Source organism: Arachis ipaensis, chromosome B10, assembly GCF_000816755.2.
Source record: "Arachis ipaensis cultivar K30076 chromosome B10, Araip1.1, whole genome shotgun sequence".
Taxonomy (NCBI): Eukaryota; Viridiplantae; Streptophyta; class Magnoliopsida; order Fabales; family Fabaceae; genus Arachis; species Arachis ipaensis.
In genome coordinates, this window is record NC_029794.2 from 107,733,249 (window position 1) to 107,741,152 (window position 7,904).

Sequence of the window (7,904 nt, forward strand, 5' to 3'; positions counted from 1 at the left end):
CTTTAATATTTTTATTTATTATTTTATACGTTAAAAATATAGTTAAGTACGATTTTGGTTCATATCGAAAACTTTTTTCGTTTCTAACCTTTTTTTCATACAAAATCGTTATTAAGGTTTAAAATCAAGTTTTAAAATTTTTCATTTTACTTAAATATTAAAATTTGGATCAAACAAGTATTTTACTTTGTTCTGACAGTATAGATTATGTATGACATAAAAGATTTATAAAATCAAACTACTTTTAAAAAAAAGTCCTAAACTGACAAAAATCTCCGACTAAGAAGGCCAGAAAAGAGAGAGAACGATAAAGATGAAGAATGAGAGTGAGAGTTTGTTAATTTTGGAAGAAAAAATTTTATTTTAATTGTAATAAAAAATATCTAGTGACATATTTTGATTTGTCAAATTACTAATATAAAATATAAAATATAAAATATATATAGAGTGAAAATGGTAGAGAGAAATAGAAAAATGGAGAAAGGTAGATGAAATAATTTAGGAAGGAAATTTATTAATTTTGGAGAAAAATATTTTTCTCAATTTTAATAAGAGAGTGTCATGTGACACATTTGGTTATTAAATTAGATAGTAATATATGATACATAATATAGGTATATTTCAATTTTAATTTTAATACAATTAAAGAATGTCATGTTGCACATTTTGATTGTAAAATAAGTAATTAGTCATTGATATTGATAATGATATATAAAAGAGATAGAGTGGTTGAATGAATGAAAGAGATAGAGAAAAGAAAATGGAGGAGAGAAGAACTCTTTAATTTTGAAGGAAAAGATTTGATTTCAGTTGCAACGAGGAAGTGACATGTGGCACATTTTGGTTGCAAAATTAGTAAGGAGGAGAAAATAATTTTTTAATTTTGGAGGGAAAGATTTAATTTCAATTACAATGAGAGAGTGACATGTGGTATATTTTGGTTGTAAAATTAGTAAGGAAGAGGGGGAGAATTCCTTATGGAGGGAAAGATTTGATTCCAATTGCAATGAGAGAGTGCACATTTTGGTTGTAAAATTAGTAAGGAATATGAGAGAATTTCTTAATTTTGGAGGGAAAGATTTGATTCCAATTGTAATGAGAAAGTGACATATGGCACATTTTGGTTGTAAAATTAGTAAGGAAGATGGAAGAATTCTTTAATTTTGGAAAAAAAAAATTTGATTCTAATTGCAATGAGAGAGTGACATATGACATATTTTAGTTGTAAAATTAAAAATATATAATAGAATAATAGATTACCCATAACAAAAAAAATTATAAAATAAAAAAATAAGAGAAAGAAAGTGTTTTTGCTCCTGCAAAGGGAAAGGAAAGAAGAAGAAGGGAAAAGGGAAAAAGAAGAAGTTGTCCATAATCCACCTCTACCTCCGCTTTCGCCGCCATTTCTGGCGGATTTTAGTCCCTAAGGTAAGGACGATTTTAAGACTTTAGGGACAATTTTTTATGCAAAACAAAGGTTGAGGACAAAAAAACTATACTCTAAGGGCTAAAATCGTACTTAACAAATTAAAAATAACTAATTAAAATATTCAACTCACTTATTTATTTAAATAAATATAAAAAATTTAATATTTTGTATATATAACAATTGAATTCTTCAAAATCTATCAATGTAATATAATTCAATATACAAAATAAGATCACGCTCCAAAAAAATAGAATATAGGTACATTCTAAAAAAATTATGTTTTTTCTGTTGCTTGTTTTTATCTCGTTTGCATAGAGAACAAAATAATTATGGACTATTTTATCATTAGTGAACATGAGACATGTATAAAATATCAAATATTATAGGAAGATTTTTACATATTGTATTTTATTGTCTTATTGCTATACCAGTATGCATGCAGAGGCTTTGAGACTTATAATATAATATTTAGATAGTGCAGATGTGTGATTAAGTAATATGGTAGACCAGTGAGAGAGAGTGCAGGTAGATCCTAGCACGGGTCACTTTCTTAACCCATTTTATGCTTATGAGAATGACATTATGGACAATTGCATTGATTTTTGTCCTTTTCCTTAGCCAAGCTTGAGAGAAAATTTGTCGGCTGGGACTTGCAGCCGATAGAAATAGTGGACTCATATTTTTGTTGGGTTGTGTGGGTTAAAGCCAGTGTAAAAGTAAAAAATGTGGGCCAAGAAAAATTAGGGTAACATCCGATGACAAAATACAAGGGTAACTAAATAAAAAAAAATCAACGTGCATTGGCACAGATAGATGAGGGTCTATGTCTCTTAACCATTTTTCTCGGATTCGATATTTACTGGAGGATGGGAATGGAGCTTGCTTGCTTGGGAGGGTCGTCCACTTTGTCTCTGTAGTATTTGAAGGACTAGTCATTGGGTTTTCGACCTGATGGATACCCTGATACAAACCAAAAAAAAAAATTTAAATACCAAAAAAATAAAAATAGAAGGGTAACTATTAATAAAAAATAAAACAAATAGAAGTATCGAAGTCAAGGTTTGATAGGTTCTTTCAAAAGATATGGTACTCCTCCAAAGGGATTCATCGGGGAGAGAGATAAGGTTGATCGACAAGTTTTATTAAAGAAAATTAATGATTGAAGATAATTGATGGCAGTTATTCACATCATTCAAAATGTGGAAAGAGTTACCTAAAGATTAATGCATGTGGAAAATATATTTAAAGTTAATTGGTCGAAGAGTCTTATAAATAGATGAAGATTGGAAGGAACAGAGGTTAAAATCTTATTTCAAAAAACATTCTCGTACTCTCATATCACCATCGAATTTTTGAGTTTGCTAAGAACTTCCTTTTTTGTAGGGTTTCTTCCATGTCTTTTACATTTACTTTAAATTTTTTGTAACCTTTATCTTATTGCAAATTTATCTTTCCAACAAGTTTGTTCTTTTCATTTTCTTTTAAGATTTTGTACTTTATATTTGATTTCAAAGTCCTTCGATCTTGTTTAAACAAACTTGTTTCATTTATCTTTCCAACAAGTTTATTCAACTGAAAAATCGTTTTAAAATAAAATAATAAATAAATTATAAATAAACATCTTAAAATATAATTATAATATAATATAAATCTTAAAATATCTTTCAAATTTAAAACAGTACATGAAATGTCATCAAACAAATCCATATAATCTTATTAAAATACAAACTCAAAAGTTAGATAATAAAAAAATATCTAAATCATTCGAAATAGGAGGATTGATAGACATATTATTCACAGATGTATTATTATTAGCAATTGCTTCTTGATTAATACTATTATCTATAACTGAAATCAATAAATCATTCACAAAGTTAAAAATAGTAGCAACACAGCCAGAAATCAAATAATCATCCATAAGACCATAACTGAAATCAATAAGGCAACATCAGACCACACTAACAGCAGCTCTCAAAAGATAAATCCAATAAAAAAATACCATTACCAACAGCACAACAGATTGAACAGGGTCAGAAATAAAAAACAATCAACAACAAAAATTAATAAACAGCAATAATTAATCACTCTAAACCAGAAATCAATAAACCTATAAAAAAATTCAAAATCAGCATACTCAGAAATTAAAAAAAAAAGCAACGGCAGAGTAACAAATTCATTTTTAGCAATAATTTCAATAACACAAAATCAATGATTTGATTTCCATTCACAATTTCACATTCAGAAATCACTAAACAGAACATAAAAGGAATAACCGAAAAAGTGAAAGCAGTGCCACTAACTTTCGACGGAGAGCAGGACAACAAGCGGCGAGATGACCGCAACCGGCGAGACGAATGCGACACGATGGCGAGCTGCCCTAAGCCTCAAACAGAGAAGCCATGGAGGATGGGGACGACGTGCCGAATTAGAAGAGAGGGCCTGGGTTCGGGATAGGAGAAAAGAGGAAGCCGCGAAGGTGCCGACAACTACGGACGGCAGTAGCAGAGCCGTTGAAGAAGCTAAGATTTTGGTTTGGGAGGATTTTTGAGCTTTTCTTCTGATTATGAGTGTGTTATTCATGAATGAGGGGGTGTTGGGGGAAGGGGGTAATGCATTGACGCGTTAGGTTTTCCTTTTTTTTTTTTTAAAGTCATCCAAAATGATGTCGTTTTGAAGAACTAACCGAGTCATGGTTCAGTTGACCAACTGGTTCAGACTGATTCGACAGTTAAATGACGATTTTTGAATTTTTTGGTTTTGATATTTGATCAATTTGCTTTTTCTATTGGTTTATGGTTCGACCAACCAATTCAAACCGGTTTCAGAACTTTGGTTGTAGGTTATGATTAAAAAGTAATTTTTTAAAGTTATTGTTAAGAAGCACTTTTATTAATGACGTCTAAAAACGAATGGTTTGCCTAGTGGTTATTCTAGTCGTATGCATAGTAATTAAGTTTTATTGGAGATGCTATGTTATTGTATGTTGAATGTTGAAGAAAATTAAATGTTAGGTTCGATGAGAATGAAAACAAAATGGCAGTGAGCTTAAAAAAATTAATGTGAGCTTAAAAAATTAATGATCTTGGTAGTAATAGTTTTGTTGCATAAGAAAATATATGTGAAATATTTAATTAGCAAAATATTAAATGAGATTGAATTTGGGTGTTGAATGGTAAATGCTTTTGTAACCAAATTGAAATTTTTTTCTTTAAACGCATTTTAATTCAAAAACAATAAATTATAAGTTTTGTGTTTCCGTTTAATTATTAGATTGGGAAGTAATTGAAGAAAATTATTTTTTTCTGTTAATTTATCATTCAATTTCATTTATAATAAGAGGTACTAGGAATAATAATCAAAATTCTTGTAATTTTTTATGGTCGTGCTTTACAAAAAAAAAATTTTTAGACTATCATTTTTAGTATTTTTTTTCTAAGTTTTGTTTTCTTTTATCAATTTTTTATTTATTTTTCTTGTTAATCATTCTTTATTTTATTTCAATTCATTTTAATACATAATTACCAAATATAAATGACATTAACACTAACTCACTCTTTATCATATATTTTTGAATTAATATCTACTTTGTTTATTATTATTATTTTTTATAATATAAAATTATTAATTCCATTAAAAATGCCAAATTCAATACATAAAGTCATAAAGTGAGGATTTATTCATTGTGACCAAAATGAACTCAGCCACAACCCAATCGAATTTTATTGCACCAATCGGTGGTTTTGTTCACATTTCGCAAGGCCCATTTATGATTAATATTTAGTCCAACTGTTTCACGCTGTGTGTGGCCTACTTTGCAAAACTCGTCTACTTCTGTAGTATTAGATCCATTAATAGCAGCATCTTCATTGCATTACGCTACACCAAGCAAACACATAGAGGAGGATTTAAAGTTAAATGTCTCCACAATATATCAGCTCTTATTCAATTAATGTCTGTAGAGAATGCTCCCACCATAGGATATCTCTAGCAAATAAAAAAACTCGCTCACAATGTAAAATGTTAAAAAAAAACCAATATTTAACCATCAAAAGAAAATTAAATGATCTCATACTATTGGATTTAATCTCACACCATTAAAAACACTATTAATGACCAATTGATGATTACAAAACACAAAAATTACTGCCTCTTAACACTCCTCAAATACTTATATAAATATGTATCATACGTATTTCATTCGCAACGAAGACAAGATACATATGATATAGTATTTGTTATTTATTTCGTTTGCAAATGAGATATGAATTTAATATTTGATTACTTATCTTATTTACAATAAGAATAAGATGTATTTATAACCGTCTCTTTTTCATAATAAACGAAATAAGTAATATAAAAAAAAATTTTTAAAAGAAATTTTCACTTTTTTTTCCTAAAAGAGGTTAAAATGACACTTTCTTCTCCTTTATTTATAATATGTATATTCTCTTTTCTTATAATTTTTAAAAAACTTTTTCTTTAATCTATTTTAAATTTTTTTGTGTTAACTAATGTTAACTTGGGCAATTTACTTAAATAAATAGAATAGAGAAAACGTTTACCTAAATGTGCAAAACTGGTTCTTGTTACTTGCATGTGCAAAAAGTCATTTCTATGTAATCCGTGGCAACCCACCACGGTTTCAAAACGTGCATAAACCGTGGTAGGTCACCACGATTTACTAAGGAGAGATGGCGTGCACCACGGTTTATGAAAAAACTTGTTTGCACATAAAACCTTGTGGGTCACCACGGTTTATGTGTGGTAAATAATGGCCAGAAAACCTTGTTAATTTTATGTCCAAGAGACACAACTTATTTTTTATTTTTTTTTATTATTTTTGTTAATTTTTTATTATTATATTTTTTATTATTATATTTTTCATCTCAAATTTTTTTAATGAAAAAAATGAGAATAAATTAGATTTTCATAATTTGTTCTAGTTTATCACCAAACAGAATTACAAGAACACAAAATTTTATGTCTCTATCCATCAGTGTCTTGTCCTATCCTATTTTCAGTGTCTTATTCTATTTTGTTGTTGAAAACAAAGGCAGCCTAATAAATACACACTATATAGTACATTTTATAAAGAAAAAAAAATCATCTATTTCTATTGAATATTTATAATAAAATTTTTTCGTTCTTTTTATGTATTATTGACTAATATATACTATAAAATGTACTCTTTTTATTATAAAAAGCTGTTGTTGATAAGACATAATTTAAGATTCTGCTCATAAATTTATTGTGCTAATAAATTCATTTTCTATTGGACATAAAATTAACAAGGTTTTCTGGCCATTATTTACCACACATAAACCGTGGTGACCCACAAGGTTTTATGTGCAAACAAGTTTTTTCATAAACGGTGGTGACTCTCCACGGTTTATGCACGCCATCTCTCCTTAGTAAACCGTGGTGACCTACCACGGTTTACACTCTATATCTTTTGGCCATAATCCGCTGGGACCTGCCACGGTTTATGCACGTTTTGAAACCGTGGTGGGTTGCCACGGATTACATAGAAATGACTTTTTGCACATGCAGGTAACAAGAACCAGTTTTGCACATTTAGGTAAACGTTTTCTCTATTCTATTTATTTAAGTAACTTGCCCTGTTAACTTTATCCATTTATCAAGAAAAAATAAATTATTTTTTACAAAAATACCCTTTAGCAAAAATTTATATTTTTGTCATTAAATTTTGTTTACTAAAATATCCTTTAATAAATTATTTTTTATTGATTAAATTATATTTTTAATTATGATAATATATAAAAATAAAAAAATTTTGAAATGACTATTACAATTTACAAAATACAATCAAATAGATATATCTTGTTAAATTACATTTCATTCGTTTTTATATGGTGGCATAGAAAGAACAGCATATATAGGTCAGAGGTAGGAAGCGGTAATCGCGGCCGCGGGAGAGGAAATTGATGGATGAATCATGAATCACTATTCAAGTATTCATTCATAGGAGGTACTGTACTGATTAACTTTACGTATTCACATCGGTCAACACATGCTTATGCATATGCTGCTTGCCTGCTCATGAATTAATAATGTCATTATGTAATATTTTATCTTGAAATTCATATTAATTACTTAATAGTCAATTAATCATATTTTTTAGAAAAAGTATAGGTACTAACATATTATTTATCAATTTATTGTTAATAATAATTAATTATTATATTTTAAACACATATATAAAGAGATAAATCCAAAAAATATATTTATAAAGACACTTCTATTAAATTCAACTATAAAAAAGATATTTTTATTAGACACATCCACAAAGACATTTTCATTAAATACAGTTATAAATAAAAGTTGGCATAAATTGATAGAAATACTGTTAGTAACGTAATAGAATTGTATTTTTTATACTTATCCGTTATGATATAATTCAGTCTTTATTGTATATTATGAATTATAATTTATTTTATTTGTTTTAATTCTAATT